This window comes from Lissotriton helveticus, chromosome 8 (genome assembly GCF_964261635.1).
Source record: "Lissotriton helveticus chromosome 8, aLisHel1.1, whole genome shotgun sequence".
NCBI lineage: Eukaryota > Metazoa > Chordata > Amphibia > Caudata > Salamandridae > Lissotriton > Lissotriton helveticus.
In genome coordinates this window covers 1,088,802,151-1,088,824,644 of record NC_136069.1, presented here as the reverse complement: position 1 = coordinate 1,088,824,644, position 22,494 = coordinate 1,088,802,151, and positions in this window count along the sequence as shown.

Sequence of the window (22,494 nt, the reverse complement as noted above, 5' to 3'; positions counted from 1 at the left end):
AGAACATTTAGCTTAAGTTGTGGAATTTATGGCAAATACTCTGCATCATACTTAAGATGCTTACAAACACTAGATTCAGTGGCAACAGCAGCAGGGGTACCAAGTGGCAGGTACTCTTCTGGCTTCTCTTTTCAGTCCAGAGCTCATTTTACGGAAAGAGCACACTGTCCTTGTTTGTGCCATGGCAACAGTGTGACAATGTGCCCTATTACAATATTACACTGCCCCTTGGGCAGCTGTGAACTTGCTCTGGCCTCAGGGCAGCGTATTCAGTGAAATAAGAAATGACTGCTTCAAAGCTGCTCTGCGTTTCTCTGTGCAGGCGACACCCACATGCACTAAAAAGAGAGATTAGCAATCCCCTGCAGGGCAATGTCTGGGCCATCCATGAGACCCCATTCCTACTCCAGGGAGCTGCTATCAGGGGTTGAACTAACAGTGTGTCACTTTTTTGCTGCTCACTTGCAGTGCAGCTCCTAAGGGCATATTTGTCTCTGCGCCCATGTCCGTAATATGGTGTGGACACAGGGGTAAAGTGAGTCCCTCATTTGCATTTTCTGAAGATTTGTTTTTAAAAACTTTATTTAGTGCATTTCAAAGTACTTCCAGCAGAGTGAAGTAGGATGCAGACATTTTTCATTTATCCCTTCCCAACCCACCCCCAAACCAGACCCAAAAAGACCCAAGTGGAAGATTCAATATAACAAGATAACACATGCAAAGCAATACCTAACAGAGTATCTTAACAGATCATACAGCCCATATAGACAAGTATCCTTCGACAGTCATGCCAGGTCCGGGTATTCCAGTAGGGTCCGTGGTCAGTGGAGCCCAAAAGTCCTTAAGTCTAGAAGTCATTGGTAGTTCATCAGCATATACCTCCAATTGCTCTTTGCAGTGCATAAGATCTCTAATCCATTTCACCAAGGTAGGCCCTGTCTTGGCACCCCAGTATATTGCAACAGCATGCTTAGCAAACAGTGCAGATATAGCAACAATACATCTATTGCAAGGTTTAACATTCTTTAACAGCCCCAGCAAACACAGTTCTGGTGTGCATTTAATCCTTTCTAGAGTCATATCGGTGAGTGCCTTCACTACTCGCTGCCAAAAACTATGTATAACAAAACAGCCCTATACCAGGTGCATAAAGTTGGCCCCCACCCTGCCCACATCTAATGCATCTTGCATCCTCCCACAGTCCAAATGTTAACAATTGCGCAGGGGTGTAGTACAGCTGGTGCAAATAGTTAAAGTGAATAATGTGAAACTTACAATTGGCAGTCAGAAGCCCAGTCCATCCACAGCAGGACTCCAAGTTTTCCCAGGTCAATGGGGGCTCAAACTGTTGCAGGGATTCTGCTCATACACAGAACTGTGCACAGAGACCCAGGACCTCAGTGAATTGTGGTGGACCAAAAAACTCCCCTCAGTACCTAGAAAACCTAACCGACTAGCATCAGTGTCACTTTAGGTCTTCGTCCTATAGCAAAGGTACCAATGATTAGACAACCCAGAACATGCGACTTAGGTTACTCTCAGGAATGGTGGGAATCAAGAACACTCTTTTGTATTATTCTCATACCAGTCCACAACGTGAGTAAATAGAGACACAGAAAGTTTAAAATGTTTATTTTAACGACGTGCTCTAAGATGCAGTATTTTTGCTAACATAAGCAGGCATATCATTAAAAATAATACGATCAGCATTGTTTCAATTCCATAAAACAGAAAAGGAGAAATCATATTATAATGATAGTGAAAACAGGTCCTATAGTGCCTTATATATCACCCTTCCCTAGCTAGGAACTACGTTTATGTAATAATAGAAGGTCTCTTAGGCTTGAATGGGGAACCCCATACCTCCAAGATCAGCAGAGGTGAATCACATCAGGATCTGCATAAGCTCGCTCTCTCTGGAAACAGATTTTCTCCAAGTGCTCAAATCATGCATGCAGTGCAATATTAAAGGTGCCAGACATTCCAGTTAGCTGCAGCTGCGTGCATGTTGTGTCTAAGCGTGGGCCGATCAGCCCGAATAACAGCTAACATTGTTATGATAACCTTGGAGGCTTCAGTACTCACTGTGCAGACTAAGGTCGCGATGTAAGTCTAGGGATGTTGAACACAAGCCATTCTCATGTGAAGAAATTCATGCAGTCTAACTTACAAAAACAGTTACAGACAGTGTTGTGTGCAAAAGCAGCAAAAAGGTCAAATGGCGTTTAAACTCCTAATAAGCCTACGCTAACATAGCAATGTGTGCCAGCAGGGCCCTGCCTTCACTACAAAGCACTTTCTCCCATTTATCAAACAAAGGGGAAGACCGACCCGTCATTTTCCCTTTGAGAAGAATGGTATATTCTAGTGATCATCCCTCTACTTTCGCCTGTTAAAACCACCTGTAATGCCTTCAGCATCCTGGGCTCCAGAGGGAACTCAGGGTACAATTAAGGCACCTCCAAGCGCAGTCGGTTATACGTAAAACCATGCATTGCTTTAAATGACTGACCAGACAGAAAATCTGCCAAGGATAAAAATAACCCATTCAGATACATATCACCAAGTTTGTAATACCTGCGTGTTGTAAAACATTTAAGGCCCCTCGCTCCTGCACCACAGAAATGCAGCAATGGTCATATCTGGCTAATATATTTAGTCTCTTCTTGCACGCTTAGCAAGGGCCCGCCACGCCCAATCAGTACACATGACTGGGGTTATTTCCTTCCTGGCGCCCCCCCCTAGATACTGCGCATTATCATAACGGTTAACGGTGTTGAAAATGCAGTGTCTGCCTTCAACGCTATGTGCGGCATATACTTCTGTGGGAACTGCCAATAGTGTGCAAATTGCGCCTGTGCTAACAGGTAACACAAACGTAGATCCGGTGCTTCAAACCACCGCTCTCGAACAGCAGTATTAGAGTGTTCCAGCTGCATCTAGGCTAATTGCCGGCCCACACCAATGACAGAAGGCAGGACTGCAATGTTTTAAAAAGAGCTAAATTCAGCTTTATTGGAACATTTACGAATAAATGGAGGATTTGGGGAAGAATAGTCCTCTTCACTACAGCAACTCTGTCTGCTAGTGACAGTGGCAAGCGAGTCCAGTGAGAGATTTGTTCAGTAATTTTAGTATTAACATGCCAATAATTCGTACTTAGCACCATATCACTGTCTCTATGCACCCAGATCCCCAAGTACTTCACCGGGTCCGTTGACCAGGAGAGTGGATACTCCAGGGCTGTCTCCCGAGTACACTCTGTCAGTGGGAACATCGTGGACTTTTCCCCGTTTATTTCTAACCCTGAGTTTCTTTCAAACCGAACATATTCCGAGCAATAGGGATGCCAGATATGTGGCCGGCTCACGGACTCATGGCACCATATCATCTGCATACAGGGAGATAGCCAACGGACGCTGTCTGAATCCCAGCACAGCCTCTGCATTCTTTTGTAGGATATTATATGCCAATGGCTCCAGCGCCAAAGAGAAGAGCTTTGCCAACAGGGAGTAGGTCTTCCTCTTGCCTCTGCATATTGAGAATGTATCCGACACCCACCCATTAAATCGCAAACTAGCGACCAGGCCTGTGTACAATAGATGCTTCCACTTCAGGAAAAACTTCGGCATTCCCATTATTTGCAAAACAACAAACATGTAACCCCATTGTAGCGAATGAAAGTCTATTGCCGCATCCAGAAGCACCGCCACAGCCAGGAACTCGAGATCTAAGTGATATAATACAGCAAAGATGGTCCATAGATTATGTACGGTCAATCGCTTAGGGACAAATCCCAGGGGTTGTAATCTAATCGCAATGATTTTCGCCAAGATTTTAGTATCAATGTTTATTAGGAACAATGGTCTATACGACTCACACTTATTTAAAACTCTATCCGGTTTTGGAAGTGTAACAATCAATGCTTCCCTAAGGGTTGGGGACAAGACACCACTCTCCTAGGCCTTAGCATACACCTCTAACAAATGCGGGGCCAAGACCTCAAAATATGCCTTGTAGAACTCACTAGGCAGCCCATCCAGGCCTGACGTTTTGCATGTTGGGAGGGCCATTATAGCTTCCTTGACATCTTCCATATCAAAGGGCTGAGTCAAGTATTCAAGCTGGCCATTAGATAGCCACCCAAGAGCAATATCATCGAGATATCTGGAAGCTTCCTCATTGCTACAAGATGGTCTGATCCCATACAGCCTGGAGAAAAAGTCAAGAAATACCTTGCTAATTTCTGAAGTGGAATGATGAGCAATGGAATCCTTATCCACCATCTCAACAATATTTTCCTGTCCTCTAGGTAGTGACCGTTTGTGAGCCAGTAACCAACTGGGTCTACCACCTTCTCCATAGTAGCATGCTTTACATCTCCTAAACCTATGTAGTACCTCCTGGTCAGCCATTCGATTGTGTTCAGATATCAATTCCCTGATGTGGGCCAGAGTTACAGGAGAGGGAAATCGTGCATATTCCAGTTCCAATGCACCAATTATTGCTGCAAGTCCACATATCCTGTTCCAGAGATCCTTTAAGACTCCCACCTGCGCCCCAATACATTCCCCCTAATGGTAACTTTAAAGGCCTCCCAGAGTTTACCTGCACTATCAACCGAGCCTTAATTTTCGGTGAAAAAATTAGTGATGGCAGCACAGATCGTGACCCGGAATACCGGGGCCACTAGTGAGGATGGCTGCAGCCTCCACTGGAACAGCGGGCGTGCACACTCAGGGACACTCAGTTCTAGAAGCACGGGGGAGTGATCAGAGAGCATTTTTGCCAAGTGCTTGATAGCAACAGTCCAGTGGCAGACCTGACTGGAGGCCAACCAATAGTCCATCTTGGACCAAGAACCATGCATTGTGGTTACAAATGTACCCTCTCTACCCGCAGGATTTCGGAGTTTTCATATATCCTCAAGACCCTCAACCTCCATTAGTTCAGTCAGCACCTGTATAGCCTGTTTTCCCACCCTATCATAACCACAGAGAGGTCCAACCTCAGATCCAGACATACATTTAAATCACTGTCTCACAACAGCGGGAGGGAAGGGAAAGATGTGCCTACAAACATCATTAAAAAATGCCAGATCATCAATGTTAGGCCCATATTTATTCACCAGTAGAAAAGTAATGTCTCCCAATTTTCCCAGAACTAGAGCTACACTTCCCATCTCATCAGCCTCAGCCCTTAGCAGTGTAAATGGGGTAACTTTCTTGACTAGAATTAACACTCCTCTAGAATAAGAGGAATACGAAGCTACCACACGCACATAGCCCATCACCCCCCCACATTGTTCTCTGTATACTTAGTAAGATGCATTTCCTGGAGAAAAGCGAACTGCACATCTTGCCTATCCCGAAATGCTAACACATTACGGATCTTTTTTGGGTTGTTGAGCCCTCGCACATTCGATGTTATTAACTTAACAGTACCACCCGAACCTGTGTTGCACCATCATGCTTACAAGATCCCACATTGTGTGCCTCCTGCATATGAACGCCATGCTAACAAAAAAGGCTGTATCTGCACCACACATGTCTGCCACATCACTCCCTAATCCCCATCCCCCACCCACTTCAGCAGCTCCAACTTGCTAAGGACATCTCAATATATTACAAACAGACACCCCCATTGAAACAAAACCCAGTGAAATATTTGGGGTACATCCATTAGGGGTCATCAGAGTGCATTCAGCCTCCCAATGCAAAGGGGAGGTGGCCGAGCTTGCCCATTGTGGCAGCGGTACAGCACAGTCAGTGTCCAAAGCCCAAGAGGATGCAGTTGTCCAGCCTTATTACAGTACTTATGTGAGCAACTAATCGTGGAACCAGGTGAGGCCACTTCAGAATGGGACCCAGCACATGGTATCGATTAGTTCCAGTGAGCATCACACCCCACAATGACCTCCAAGTCAATGAGATGACAACCTCCAGGCCGCAGCCATACACTTACAGTTTGTATGGGCAGGTCTAGGCTCACTGTTCCTCTTCATCAAGCTTACTAGCGGGCTCTCTGTGACGAGATTTAGCATGGTCCATTGCAGCTTTCGGGTTGCTGAAGAGCCTGGATGAACCCTCCGGACCAATCCTCAGGCAAGCAGGGCAAAGCATTGCATATGGGATTTCATCTGCCAGCAGTAACTTTTTGCCTGGGACAAACTCCCTTCTGGCCTCTTGAAATGCCTTGGTAAAATCTGGGTAAAAAGCCAACGCATTCCCCTGGTAGTTGATGGAGACTTTTTCTCGGGCCAAGCGAAATACTGTGTCCTGATCTCTATAGTTTAACAGCAGCGCAATGATGGGCCGCGGTGAGGTACCAGGTATCCGGCGAGCCACAAGCGATCGATGGGCGTGCTCAACAAGCATGGGAGACACATTTTCCACTCTGAAAATGTCTTTTAGCATCCCCTCCACATATATCTCCATGTTACCAGTGTTGGTCGGCTCTGGCAGACTTGTGATCCTCAGGTTGTTTCTCCTGGATCTCGCCTCCAAATCTTCATTCTTTGCCTGAATAATTGCCAGCACTTTTTCCATATTCAGGGTTTTATTGGAGACGGTGTGCAAGTCGTCCTCGGCCATAGAGACACTCTGTTCAACTTCGCCCAGCCCGGTGCCCTGTTTGTCGAGCTTCACAGCCATATGATCAATGCGTAAATTTAATGCTTAGATTTTTCCATCAATTGACTGGAGGCTATGCTGCATCACCAGAAGTGTAGTCTCCAGGGTCGGGGCAGTATCCAATGTAGCATTTACCTCAGAGTCCGAGGCATTTTTTGACTGTGATCCGCTTGTGCATCTCCAACGTGAGGGAGGATTATGTTTTATCAGTTTTGCCCATTGTGGCCAGCACTTCTGCCGCACCAGCAGTCACCACTCACCCAGGCAATTGCAGACACCCTGCTCAACGCTCAATGAACTGAACAGCCTAGTATTGTAGTGTTTTATCTAGGAAACCCGAATTGATATTCCTATTTTATGCCCTTGTCCGGTTATAATCAATAATATCCATACAACGGCATAATAATCATATCCATAATTCAGTCGTAGCACATGCTGTCACATTAAGTAAGGCTACTTCTCCAGCCCCCTAGAAAGCACACCGAGTTATCTAAACAAAACCAAGCCTCCAGCAACCTGGGAAATCCCCCTTGCTTTTGTTTTGATTTCGTCCTAGAACTCCTATAAAGCACTGTAAGAACGGCCAGTTCTTAGTGACATCTTTATTGACGTCTTATGTCCAACCTTACGTCAAACCCAGGCACCTTTCAGGTATAAATATACCAATGTTGCCTTAAGCAAACACACGGTGGTGATTCTGGAGCAGAGCAGCTATCTACTTGCCTGTAATCCCAGCTGATGCGAGAGCCCACGGACTCTGCCCCTCCTCCCTGACGCGCTGAGAAAGAAGCTGTCTTTTCTCCTGCCGAGAAATCCAGCTCCGGCGTTTCCAGCCTACCCTTGCGGATTGCTGGGATATCGAGTCCTGAGAGAGAGATACCAGACCTCCTGCTTTCTATTACCCAGGTACGGAACTGACTAAACCCTTACAGAGAATTCTTGAGTCAGATTCTTGGCAAAACCAACTTAACTTAAACTGCTACTTACTTACTCCTTCCCTCGTATTAGGCTTAGGTCAGGTACACCGGGGTAGGCATAGTTAGAAGCACCAGTTGAGTATGATTAGTCAATGTATATATGTATGTATATGTTTTATCTATTTTAAAGCATCATATGGCTAAGAAACCATATCAATGCTTTTACAGTATTATTTTATAATCCTCCTTTTACTGTACGCACTTTACTTTACCATGAGTATTACAATCGTGGCAATTCATTTCTCTTGTATAAATAACACCTTTTATTGAAAATGCCCGTCTCTCTTTTCTCTGCATTCTGGTGAAACTAAGTACCCACCTTTGACTGAGTGAAATAGCTGTCTTTTGTTTTCACATGACTCTAGAGATACACTCTTTTCAGGGAGAGCAAAGTTGTCATGATGTTTTATGGTTGTCAGAAGCTAATCCCTTCTTGTCTATCCAGGGAAGTTCAACTCCTCCTCGTTTATTCGAGAAAGTTTCTAGTGACCTCTGAGCTAGCTGGCAAACCTTAAGTCTAATATAGTCAGTAGAGACCTAGATAACCTCAGTCCTACGTCTACACTGCTGAATATAATATTCCAATGCGCAGAGCCTATTGGGAATATAGGAACTACACTACATGGCGCCCAACGTTTGGTAAGGCGATAAATCTAACGCAAGACGTTAGAGTAACTCAGTCGTGCTTTTTCACACAGACCCTTTTTTCCCGTAAATACTCCAAAAGACATCTGGAGTGGGTAAAAGGTTAAAAATCCGCCGGAACTTAGTAGGAAGAGATTTCTATGTATAGTTTTTGGTTTAGTCAACGTTGAAGGATACAGTGTTCCAAAATATTGTGCACCTAATCTTTGTTTCCTTGAAACTTGATCTGCAACAAAAACCTTTCTGTCAGTAAAATGTCAGAAACTGAAGAAGAAAGGGAGGCAGCAAGAATAGCAGCCCGACTCCTAGAGGATGACACAAGTCTCCTACAGAGTGACCCAGATGCAATACTCATTCCGGTCAACATAAGAAAAACTATAACTCTTAAACTTATAGAAAATGGACTGACATCGAGAGGTGGTACAGTCATATTCGTAATTGAGGCACACGAATATCGGCAGACAGAGGTATTCTATTCATGGATAAACTTTCCAGCAGCAAACGCTGTCACACACGAGCTCCACTATTACAAAATAGAGGAACCTCCGGAAGAGTACACCCCTTTCGAGGAGGTGGAAATCCCATTAAAATACCAAGAGCACCTGCTCTGGTTTAAAGGCGCCCTAAAACATAATAATCACATAACCAGGCTCGGTCCACTAGGTAGACCAGGAGCAACGTTGCCGGTTCTAGCCAGCTACACACCACATCCAGACATTGATAAAATGTCTAGCGAAGAACTCTTAGTTAAAATAAAAGAATTAACAAAGGCATATAGAGAGTTGGTTCAATTGGCAACGGAGGGTATAAATTTCCTCCAGAAACTGAAAGAAACAGATATAGCAGAACAACCATTTGAACTTGCCAGGATCATAGAAAAATGCTATGAAGAACTAGGAAGAGATAGTATGGGTGGGAAACCAGTAAAACTCCAACTAACTGAAAATTCTGAATAAGATATTTATTAAAAACATTCTAAACACTCCAAAAAAGAGCTGGGATGGAAATAAACAATCCACTCCCAAAGAAAAAAGATTCCAGTCCAGAGGAAGGTCTCCTCGGCGGAGAGAAAGATCTCCAGGCCAAGGACACAAGTCTCCCCAGAGGGAGCCCTCTGAGAAAAAATACAACCTTAGAAATAGGGATAATCTAAAGAAACCTGATAGATATCAAGATATTGATACACGTCCCTCTCGATCTTTTCAGACTTCCTCGCAGAAATCGGAAAGAAGAGGACGGTCAGAACAAAGGGAAGAGCACGTCAAGTCCAAAGACAAGGAACCTGCTCATCAAAGTAAAAAATTACAATTTCCAAGAAAGAAGGTAGCCAGCATTAAAATAGTTAAACATGCCGAGATACTGAGGACACAGCTGAAAAACGGAGAGTGGGCCCAGACAGCGCTAGACAGCGCAGCAGAAGTGACCATAGCTCGCAAGATCCTGATGAATCATCTGGAGACAGTGGACACGAATGAATACATTCAGGTGGAAACTGCAGACAGCAGAGTTAGCAAACCTCATAAAATATACGAAATAACATTACGTATAGAGGGAGATAAGACTAGGAAAGTAAGGGGTCTATTTTGGGATAACCTTTCCAAAAGCTATGATATCCTTTTAGCTGAGAAAGACTGGCCACCAGAGTTTGTCAGGGAGTGCCCTCATGGCGAAGAAATGATTAGGCCTGCCTTCTCAAATCACATTCCAATTCATAAAAAATTTACACTTGCAAGAAAGTGGGCAGTAGCCCAAGCTCCTGCATTATATAAAAACCATGTAGGATGGGATGAGGACTCTCCTCCTCACAAAATCCAATTAAAATGTCAACCAACTGCACAAAGGCAGTACCCAATTAAGCAAGAAGCTAAAAAATAGGTCAGGGAGATCTTAGATCAACTTGAATACCAGGGGGTGATTGAAACATGCACCTCACAAATGAACAATCCTTTGTTTCCTGTCTCCAAGCCAGACGATTCATATCGACTAGTTTTGGACTACAGACACCTTAACTCATGTTGCAAGACATTTGCAGTACAAAACTCACACAGTGCAGCACTAATGAATAACATCGTGCACAAAAAATACAAAACAACATTAGACATCTCTAATGGATTCTTTTGTCAAAACATTGCACCTGAAAGCAGGTATTTGACCGCTTTCTCAATAATGGGCTCGCAAAAAAATTTCTGTCGACTCCCACAGGGGTTCAAGAATAGCCCAGGATTATTCTCAGCAAGAGTAACAGAGTTACTACAAATATATGATGATGAGGCATTATCTTATGTCGATGACATCTATCTAACAGATGATGACTTGGATACTCTCTGAAAAGAGTGAACACCATAATACTTGGGTTCACAGCAGAGGGTTACAAATTCAACTTTAAAAAGTCACGAATTGCCCATCTAACAGTCCTGTTTTTAGGGTATGAATTATCAAGTGAAGGCAAAAGCCTAGCAGACAATTTCTTAGAGAAGTGTGCTGTACTCCAAGCACCTAAAACGCTGAAGAACTTACAATCAATACTAGGTTTCCTGAATTTCGGAAGAACTTACATTCTAAATTATGCGGAGAGGGTTAAACCTCTCTATGAATTAATAAAACCTGATTTTAAACCAATCAATTCGACTCAAAAACACACAGAAATTTTGAGATCACTGCAAACAGACATGTTAGCAAAAACAAAATTGCAAACTCGCGATAATACACGCAACCTTGTAATCCGAGTCATCCCAGGAAGATGTGGATTCACGTACCTGACCTCTAATGAGGGAGAAAAGGTACCAATAGCATACAAATCACACTTGTACACACAAGCTGAAAAAACATTCAGTCTCGCGAAAAATTTCGTAAATGCGATTCAAACAGCTGTAGCAAAAGAAAGAGCCCAGGCCCAAGGCAGACGGATTACTGTTTTTACAGCAGAATCAGCCTTCGAGGCATTAACAAGCCCGTGTAATTTAACTACCGTGGCATTAGATCCAAAATGGATACACTGGGAAAATTCTCTTGCTACAGACAAAGTGAAATACTATTTTGACCCGGAGATGAAAAAAATTAAATATCTAACATATGAAAGAGAATATCCTCTGGCAATCGAAATTCTGCCCATACAACTTTACGCCTGTGTAATATATACAGACGGATATGCACAACCCTCAGTTTGGGGAAAAGAAGCTCATAACGCTACGTGCGAGGTTGTTAAATGCCGGTGGCGTGGAGGTAAATTGATGCCACTGGTAACAATATCACAATCTGTAAAAGACAATTCAGGTCAACAAACTGAATTAATAGCTTTAAAAATGGCGCTCGACATTGCCGATCGCGAATTCCCGACACTAATAGTGTGCGATTCGCATTCCTGCGTCAAATCATACAATAATGATTTGCAGAAATGGGTTCAAAACGGTTGCAAAGATGACACAGGTGCCACAATCAAGCAAAAATCGCTTTGGGAACAAGTAGTTCTTTTACAGAAAGAACTACAAAAGACTCACGTGATACATACACTGAGTCATCAGCGTGATGGCGTTCACGCTGCAGGGAATTCATTGGCTGAGACAGCCACAGCGGAAGCAAATAATCCGGCTTCCGTAGCCACAAAAAAGCGTTCAGAAAAATACATAGACGGGGAAACCATGCTGGCGGTAAAAACGTCTTCAAAAGGCGACTGTGCAGCGCTACCCATAAACTATCCACTCAATTATACATACATAATCGATGCAAACTCCGTTCCTTTTGCTCGAATCCCTGGAGTGGGGGATAGAGTGATTCCAAACACGAACAGGAAAGTCTTATTAATAGCAGACGCACACATGGGAGAAGGTCCAGGGCATCGAGGGATCTTGAAATCTTTGAGAGAATTACAATCAGAATACTGGTGGCCGGGAATGAGCCTGCAAAACTACAAATTTGCATTTAACTGTCAGAACTGCAACAGAGATCGCAGTGGCGAACTGACCGAAGTAGTGCCAGAACACCTAATAGAAAGCATAAGGCGATCTATACGCATGATTAAACAGGACACATGCGTCCCTATGTATATTATTTAAGACTAGATTCACTTAGAATGTAGACACCAGCGCTCGGCTGACGCCAGAACTGTTATAAAAGATTTGCGAGTCTATATCGGCACATACGCAATTGGCATGCTACATTCTGACCATGGTCCTACTTTTTAGCTCTCGAGCTTATAAGGAGGCCATGACCGGCATGGGAGTTGCATTGCGGTACTCTTGTCACTTCCTTCCTGAGGGAAATGGAATTGTGGAAAGAAAAAGCCGAGACATAAAGCAATCTATAACGGTGAGGGTATTAGGTATGGGTGATGGGTGGGTCCAACATTTAACAAGTGTCCAACGTAGTCTTAACAATCTGCCAAGAAATTCTCTAAAAGGTTTCAGTCCGTATGAACTATTGTTCGGTACTAGAATGCATATTCAGGACTTAGATAGTCAGACTTCAGTGGTAGAAGAAAAATGCTTTGATATCAAAGATCGTTTGGCTATTTTACAGGACTTAAATGAAACAAGAAAAGACCTGAGCAACATAAAGCTAAAACAACAGCCAACAGCCAATGAAGAGAAACCACCTTTCCCAGCAAGGCCTGTCTGGATTCCAAAGATTGGGGATCTGGTCAGAGAGAAGATCGCGGTGAAGAAGGAATTTGGGCCTTCTTACAGAAAAGCAGTACCTGTCTTAGCTGTCAACGGAACAAGATCAGTTGTACTACCGCCCCTTGCTGGTAAAAAGGAGAACCGAGTTGTATCCATCGACCTGGTAAAACCACAATCATGTGGCCAATAATAAGTAGTAGGCCCAGTGGACTCCCAAGAAGTAGCAGAACACCAAAGTTTGCTACAATACAAGAGGTTCAAACTGAGAGACTAATCACATTTGATAAACCTGCAGTGAATAAAAAAGGACTATGCAATAATGCCATGGAACTTGTGCCTCTTGAAACCCAAATTGCAACAGTTCGTCAAGATACACCTGTCTACAACGATGTAGCCACAGACTATGCTAATGAAACAAAGAAAATTCCAAAAGCAAATAAAAATCCGGAAGCTATTCCTACAATTGACAGAACTGCATCTGGCTACTTCATCAACTTCGATGACTTTTCTGAGGATCCGAGCGAACCTGAAGAACAGCCAACAACAAAATCTTTTAAAGACAAAGCAACAGAACTCTTTCATCAACTCAAAGAAACCTATCTGATTTCTCCATGGATTGAATTTTGGATTGTGTTAGGTGTACTTTTCCTCCTGCTTTGGCTCATCATGGTTCTTTGTTTGGGAAAATTCATTGAGGGAAAATATAGTACAATGGACACAGCAAGTCAGAACTTCAACTTGGTCCTAAAGCCACACAAGTCATCTCACATCGAGAAAAGAGAACTATGATCCGTGAATGTCACAGCCAATCCAATACCCGGTGGGGTAGCTTGGGACAAAACAGATTACGATATTTATGGCCCGGTCGAGCTCTTGAAGTATCCACACCAGTTCAAGATTTCATTGAGTGACTTTGTAAAACCGAGCACATTCTCTGATGATTGGGACTTTGAAAGTATTAATGATATGATGTCAGATTTAGTAATGTCGGCAACATTTACAGAACATGATTACTTGCAGGGTTCATCTAATTATGAACAAATGTACTGCTACAACCACTTTGCACATCACTAATTGCATAAATCTGCTCAACGTAGAAATGTTTTAAATTATAATCAATGGGAACATTGTGCAACTCCACCAAAAGGCAGTTCAAAAACATTTCATGAGAAATTTCCATACTTCTCAGGGTTTAACACAAGTGAAGCAGACGCTTTTTATTTCAAAATGTTAAATAAGACAGGAATGAAAACAATGCTGACAAACACTAAATTAATCTATTCAGAAGCATTTTATGAAAAAATGACTACATTTGGTTTTGATTTTTGGAAAATCAATATTGAAACAAAAAACATCTGGGGTACCAAAGATTGGCAGGTCCAAGGTATAGAATCATTATTTAGAGCCTGCATGATCCCAGAACAAATTATATTCTTGAATGACACAATTCAACAGACAACCTGTCTTGGCCTAACCAAAATTAAAGACTTAAACAAATCGTCTATTCCAAAGCCAACACCTGACAGTAATAGCACTACAGATGTTGAGATGGACGTATCACATATTTTAAACCAAAACAGAACACATCCTGATTGGAAAAAATGGTTGATCTGGCCCACAGACACAAATAGCTGTCAAGATAGATTCCTGAACAAATTACAGGGGTTCAAATTGACCAGGCCAGACCCTAGATACTCCCAGAGACAACATCCAGGGATAGTTACAACATACAGTGTAGGAAAACTCTGCCTCGAATGGCTACAGAAATCCAAACTGGCAGAAATAAGCAACACTTGACTTTACTTAAAGAAGGTGCTGACTTGCGTGATTTCATAATGGGACCACGCAAACAGCGTCAAAAACGTTTCATAGCGGCCGGTATATACGCAGCTTACAACGAAGCTTGGAAAGAAACGCAAATTGAAACAGCAGAAAAAATACGGGAAATTGACAGTATTAATTTGGAAAAATCACTTTCTGTTGTGGACAATGGGTTAATGACTCTGTCTTCCAGAATATATTCACTGGACAGCATTGTATCATCTGCTATAGATATAATAGAGCAGGACTTACTAATGTTACAACATGGTCAGTCCCAATTACGTTCTATTGTACATCTTGGCTGGACGTTACAAAATCTGCGTTCAGGCTACGTGCCTTGGCGTATTATAAACACAACGTCAGTATTCTCTATCTTTAACCTTACTGATACACAAATCAGCTTGGCACAGAAAGGAGCGGAATATACAATTCTGAGCATTGAAAAACTTGAGAGATTACCATTGACAATGTCAGAACGACCTGTCATTGAATGGATAATACACGGAATAATAACTATTCCGATAACAACTTTCAAATTTAAATTCTGTCAAGAATATATACCAGCAGGCCAGTATGAAAGGTTGGGTAAAGGGTACATTAAGTCATCATGGAAATTACCTTACACACACACATGTTATAGTGAAAAGGAACAGAATGTATTTCTTAGTGGTAATAATTGTAAAAAATCACTAAGTGGTATACTTCTGTGTCAAGGTATTAACCTGCATGGGGCCTGTGAGGGGACTTCAAATAACCTTTCATGTCACCAGCATGGCACACCTGCAACTCGAATAGAGCCATTCTTTAGACGGCTTTCTAACGGGAGCTACATCCTAATAGTGGACCACAGATGCTGTGGCATGGTGCCAGGAAAAGCTTATCTAGTTAGCGTTAGTACCATGGTCACTTGCTGTTTGCAAGTATTGTTTCCAAACAGCACTCCAGACAGGGAGGCAAACATTTGGCCCATTTTGAATATCTCTTCTATTCGAATTGATACTTTAAGCAGAATGAAGTCTGTCCTTTTGCAGACAACTGTGCCCTTGACGTCATCAAAAGAAACGTATGATCTTCAAGTTGCAAAGACAACGGCAGAGATACATACACTTTTATCAACAAATTGCCCCCTACATTTCGCAGAAATGTTAAGCCAAATCTTAAATATGTCTGATACGACCGGTATCCCACATATATTTAGGACAATTTTTTCGGGACTGTTAACACCCTTCACAACAGTTCTGGGCATTTTTCCTAATTTTGTCCATTCTGTCTTTGGCGGCTTACCACTCCTGTTGGGACTCGTAGCAGGCATTTTATTTTTGATTCTCCTGCTTCGTTATGGCAAGCCAAAACGCAGACAAGACTCCAGCAACAATGGAAGAAACGATCCTAGCTATATGCTATCGGGACCGCATAACTAAAGTCCTTGGATTAGCCCGGCTAAGAGATCTGAATATGACCTGGTTTCTTTCATTCAGACCCATCTGGCAGAATTGTATCTTACCTGTGCTACGATGTATGCTGTGCGGAGAAGAATGCGTGTTGGACGTCTGTCTTACACTACAATCAGCAGTACCATTGGATACAGATACTTTGCTAAGTCCTGTAACGGCTCATGCATCGTGTTGTCCCCAGCGGTTACCAATCCTGATGACGGCATTCGTTGAGACTTCACCACTGCGATTAAAGGGAAGTGAAGTACAAGATGAGAGCAACATCACCCAGGTACGACCTTCTGTGAGCATTGCTGATCCTGTCATCGATGATAGCAATCATTCTCACGACTGCACAGTTGCGGCATTTTCCAACTTGGTCGAACTTTCACCTGAAGCGGTAGACCACTTTTTTGAAAGTCTGTCTGAAATGATGTTTTCCCCCGAACAAAAAGAATAACTTTAAAGCAAACTAGTACACAGCGTTCCCTGAACTCTGAATTCGGCCTTCGGCTTTGTTAAACAAAAGCTACTGAACATATTTGGAACTATATATTTTTTCTCTCTCCCCTGAAAGCGAAATTATTTTTTTTCCTGATTCCAAAATATTTACTTTTTTTTGGCACATGTACTTTGCTTGAAGTAGAACTATTCTTAGAGAACAGAGCTTCTATTTTAGGAACTCTAGAGACAATATATTACCTCAGCCTCTAGCATATTTACAAATGACTGTATTTATATGTGATGGAATAGTCTCGCACTTTTTTTCTGTATTAAGAGCCATTTCATGTGTAAATTTCGCAAATCATTCAAGCCGATATATATATATGCATCTTTTTTTTTGAATGATTACACTGCTTGAAAAACGTACAGTACCTATAATAATTTTCATGTATTTCGCATACACCATTTCAAATGCAAAAATGTATTTTGGGGTGGGATGGTATACACATGCACCTTTTAAATGTTTACTATTGCTTAGTTTTAGTAATGATGGACATTAATTCGTGGAGTGGGTGTAGTGTTTTATCTAGGAAACCCGAATCGATATTCCTATTTTATGCCCTTGTCCGGTTATATTCAATAATATCCATACAACGGCATAATAATCATATCCATAATTCAGTCGTAGCACATGCTGTCACATGAAGCAAGGCTACTTCTCCGGCCCCCTAGAAAGCACACCGAGTTCTCTAAACAAAACCAAGCCTCCAGCAACCTGGGAAATCCCCCTTGCTTTTGTTTTGATTTCGTCCTAGAACTCCTGTAAAGCACTGTAAGAACGGCCAGTTCTTAGTGACATCTTTATTGACGTCTTATGTCCAACCTTACGTCAAACCCAGGCACCTTTCAGGTATAAATATACCAACGTTGCCTTAAGCAAACACACAGTGGTGATTCTGGAGCAGAGCAGCTATCTACTTGCCCATAAGCCCAGCTGATGCGAGAGCCCACGGACGCTGCCCCTCCTCCCTGACGCGCTGAGAAAGACGCTGTCTTTTCTCCTGCCGAGAAATCCAGCTCCGGCGTTTCCAGCCTACCCTTGCGGATTGCTGGGATATCGAGTCCTGAGAGAGAGATACCAGACCTCCTGCTTTCTATTACCCAGGTACGGAACTGACTAAACCCTTACAGAGAATTCTTGAGTCAGATTCTTGGCAAAACCAACTTAACTTAAACTGCTACTTACTTACTTCTTCCCACGTATAAGGCTTAGGTCAGTTACACCTGGGTAGGCATAGTTAGAAGCACCAATTGAGTACGATTAGTCAATGTATATATGTATGTATATATTTTATCTATTTTAAAGCATCATATGGCTAAGAAACCATATCAATGCTTTTACAGTATTATTTTATAATCCTCCTTTTACTGTACGCACTTTACTTTACCATGAGTATTACAATCGTGGCAATTCATTTCTCTTGTATGAGGAAGAAGACTGCTCAATAAATAACACCTTTTATTGAAAACGCACGTCTCTCTTTTCTCTGCATTCTGGTGAAACTAAGTACGCACATTTGACTGAGTGAAATAGCTGTCTTTTGTTTTCACACGACTCTAGAGATACACTCTTATTCAGGGAGAGCAAAGTTGTCATGTTTTATGGTTGTCAGAAGCTAATCCCTTCTTGTCTATCCAGGGAGGTTCAACTCCTCCTCGTTTATTTGAGAACATTTCTAGTGACCTCTGAGCTAGCTGGCAAACCCTAAGTCTAATATAGTCAGTAGAGACCTAGATAACCTCAGTCCTACATCTACACTGCTGAATATATTATTCCAATGCGCAGAGCCTATTGGGAATATAGGAACTACACTACAGTATACACTGGTGTATATTAGTTAGGGAGTCAGATGACACAGTCCCTCAGCTGCTCCTCCTTAACTACATTCGCTTGCCACTACGGTATGCCTGACAGCTTCAGGGCACTCAGCTCCCAGGGCACTTAGCTGGTATCTGCTAGGTCTGTATATATATATATATATATTCACTGAAAAAACTATAGGTTTCACATCAGTTATAGTTAGCTGGACACTTTACTCATACAAAACCATTGAAATTCCCACGTTATAGTTAGTTGTACTCACTATAACTCGCGCGCCAGCAATGCACTGCTGATGACGTCACATATTACATCACTCATGAAATGGTCAGTGACATCACTCATGACATCACTGATGACATCTCAAATGACATCACTGATGACATCACTGATGGCATCATCCAGTGAATGTGTGACTCTCTTTAAAATAAATATGTTTGACATATGTGTACCTAAACGTCGATGGAACAACATACTGTTAAATGAGTGTTTAAATGGTTGGTTTTTTTTAATCGATTGTTTAACTGACTTATTAAGTGTATCTTACTGAACACATGTATTAGCAATTTTTTTTTAAATTTGTAAATATCTGTATCACTGTCTCCCTTTATCTATATGCGGCTGCATGGGTTTCTGAGTAGCTACATGAGTGTCTATATGAGTATTAGTATGAGTGTCTGTATGGTTTGGTGGGGGGTATTACTTAGTGCATAGATTGAATGAATGAGTGGCTCACTGTTTGTATATGTTTTGAAGACAGCATGTGTGCAGGACTGTATGGGTGGATGAGTGTGTGTATGTGTGTGTTAGTGAGTGAATAACTGTCTCCATCATATCTTAATGAGAAAATACATGTGTTTTAAAATAGTTAATGTTAGAATTGATGTATGTAAGTAAGTATATGTGAGAGTGAGAGATTGTAAGTGTTCCTCAATAAATACGTTTTTCTTCATATAAATGTTTGTTTTACATTATAAGTATGTGTACGTTTCTGTAAAAGTAGGAGTAGTGGTGTGTGTATAGCTGTATAAGCAAGTGAATGGATGTTTTATAGTTTATTTGCATGTGTGAGTATGTGTGTGAGTAACTCTAAGGATGAGTGTCGGTGTCTAACAGAATGTCTAGGTGTATGAGTATATTTGATGATTGAGTACATGTATGAGTAACTGTATGTAAATGTTGGTGAATGAGTGGTTGTGTTTGTAGATTTTGCAATTACTGAATAGGTTGTTGTAACTGGAATTGGCATTTCCGTTGTTTTAAAATTTATAGTTTGTATTGTTCAATGTGTGTATGAAAAGTTATATTACGCTGAGATAGGGTCTGGCACTCTCACAAGGATGACCACACATTCACTGGATGATGTCATCAGTGATGTCATCAGTGATGTCATTTGAGATGTCATCAGTGATGTCATTAGTGATGTCACTGACCATGTCATGAGTGATGTAATATGTGACATCATCAGCAGTGCATTGCTGGCGCGCGAGTTATAGTGAGTACAACTAACTATAACGTGGGAATTTCAATGGTTTTGTATAAGTAAATTGTCCAGCTAACTATAACTGATGTGAAACCCATGTTTTTTTCAGTGAATTAGCAAGGTTTTTTAAATGCTAATTCCTAACTATAACGTGTGTGAAACCTATGGTTTTTTTCTGTGAATTTCAAAAGTTTTTTAAAAGCTAATTCCTAACTATAACGTGTGTGAAACCTATGTTTTTTTGCTGTGAATTTCAAAGGTTTTTTAAAAGCTAATTCCTAACTATAACGGGTGTGAAACCTATGTTTTTTTCTGTGAATTTCAAAGGTTTTTTAAAAGCTAATTCCTAACTATAACGTGTGTGAAACCTATGGTTTTTTGTGTGAATTTGCAACTTTTTTAAAAAGCTAATTCGTAACTTTAACGAGTTTGAAAACTACAATTTTTAAGTGAAATATTGTTTTTTAATGATAGGTAATTATTATATCTATTAATTTTTTTATTTTTTTCTAATTATTTCCTAATTCTATATTTGTAAAAAACTATTTTTGACATGTTTTTCATATATATGTTTTTTTATTATTTGTGCACCGGTGCGCTCACGGTAGGCGTACCGGCGTGCGCTCCGGTACGCGCAGCGAGAGCGCCCCATCGCGATCGAAAAAAAAATTAATTTATGTATTAAAAGTAAATAATAATATATAAAAGTACTATTTATAATATTTAAGAACCGTATTTGAACTTTAAATGCATTCCCGAAAAACGAGCAAAACGTCACTGCTACGCGTCGCGTAAGCGCCCCCGGAAGTGCTCCAGGAAGCACCCATGTACATGCCGTGTAAGCGCCCCGGAAGCGCTCCGGAGCGCGTAGCGTAAGCGCGTCAAGCCAAGTGACATTAAAATAACACTTTTCATTGGTTCAGAATTTTTTTTTCTCCAAATATTGAGAAACCCACTCATTTCTCTCACTATTGCTTTGTACTTGGAGAGAGCAAGAGGTGTTCTGTGCATTATCTGCTTCTCAAAGTTTTCTGATCTACAGCAATGACTGCAAGGGAGTCATCCAGCAGTGATTCTGACGGTTTTTTGCGTGAGGACCCTCCTCACCACAAAACAAAGGACCACTTCATTTGGAAATTATTTTCCATCCCTGGAGGAAAAAAAAAGGTTAATGCTGCTAAGGTAACTTGCAAGATATGTGGCACTTCTTTATCCAGAGGCAATCCTAATAGGAAATATAGCTTTGGAAATGCCACATTAGGCATGTCCAAAGAAGACACCCAAATAACTTTGCCAGGGAGAGTGTCAGGGACCTGGCACGGAATGCACCAAGAGATGGCGGCAGCACCTCCACTGGTGGAGCAACAGCTTCCGGAACACCACGTGGAAGAATGGTCCCTAACGTGCAGCCGGTCTTTGCAGGCATAACATTTCTATGCGTGGACTGTGATGAACTGCTCTGTTATGGGGAGCAGAGCGTTGAACTCATTGCTATGAAGAGACAGGCACACCGCTGCCCTCCCCGTCCCTAATTTTTCACATTTTTTTTGCTCCTGTTGAGCAGTTTTTGAATCCCTGGTTTTGTTTTTCCCCTGAAAAAAATACAAGAAAAATATAAAATCGTTATGAAAAAGTATTAAATTTTTTTTTAAAGAAAAAAAAAAAGTTCTTTTCAGAACTACCTCCAATTCTCAAAAAAGAGCTGTATTCTTTACTTATTTTACAATTCTGTTTTTCCCCGTGGTGCGCTCAGGGTACGCGTACCGGTAAGCGCCCATGTGCGTGCACCCTGAGCTTACTCCGCGAAATTAAAAAAAAAAACTAACACGTTTTTTTGCCCTTCGGAGTCCTCCTAGGCCCCCCTGATAAAACATAAGAGGGCAGGGTGTCTCAAACATGTCAAACATTGCGCAAGGGGCTTGTAAATATGGCCCTCTTTATCTTATATTCCATCTCAATTGAACCCATTACTGAAATACTTTATGCATCTCCCACACCATTTCATATGGTTTTCTATCTGCTATTCCTATCCCTCTCCATACATTCACTGCTTCCACCCATGCTAAAGGTTGCACAAGGCGCTTCAAAAAAAGGAGCATATTTACAAGTCCAATGAAACCATTACACAATTTCTAAACCAGCATTGAATCCAAGCATAAAAAACAATTTATAAAGAAGTCTACCTTATAAACACACAGCTATGTCAAAGATTGTGCACGCAGCTTGTAAATATGCCTCTCTTTTTTTGTATATTCTATCTCAATTTATGCCATTTAAAAAAAGCTTTAAACATCTCTCACGGCATTTCATATTCTTGTCTGGGTGCTTATTTTATTATTCTGCATGCATTTTCTGCTTGCACCCATGTCAAAAATTGCGCAAGAGTCTTGTAAATATGCCCCTCTTTATCTTATATTCCATCTCAATTGAACCCATTACTGAAATACTTTATGCATCTCCCACACCATTTCATATGGTTTTCTATCTGCTATTCCTATCCCTCTCCATACATTCACTACTTCCACCCATGTTAAAAGTTGCACAAGGCGCTTAAAAAAAAGGAG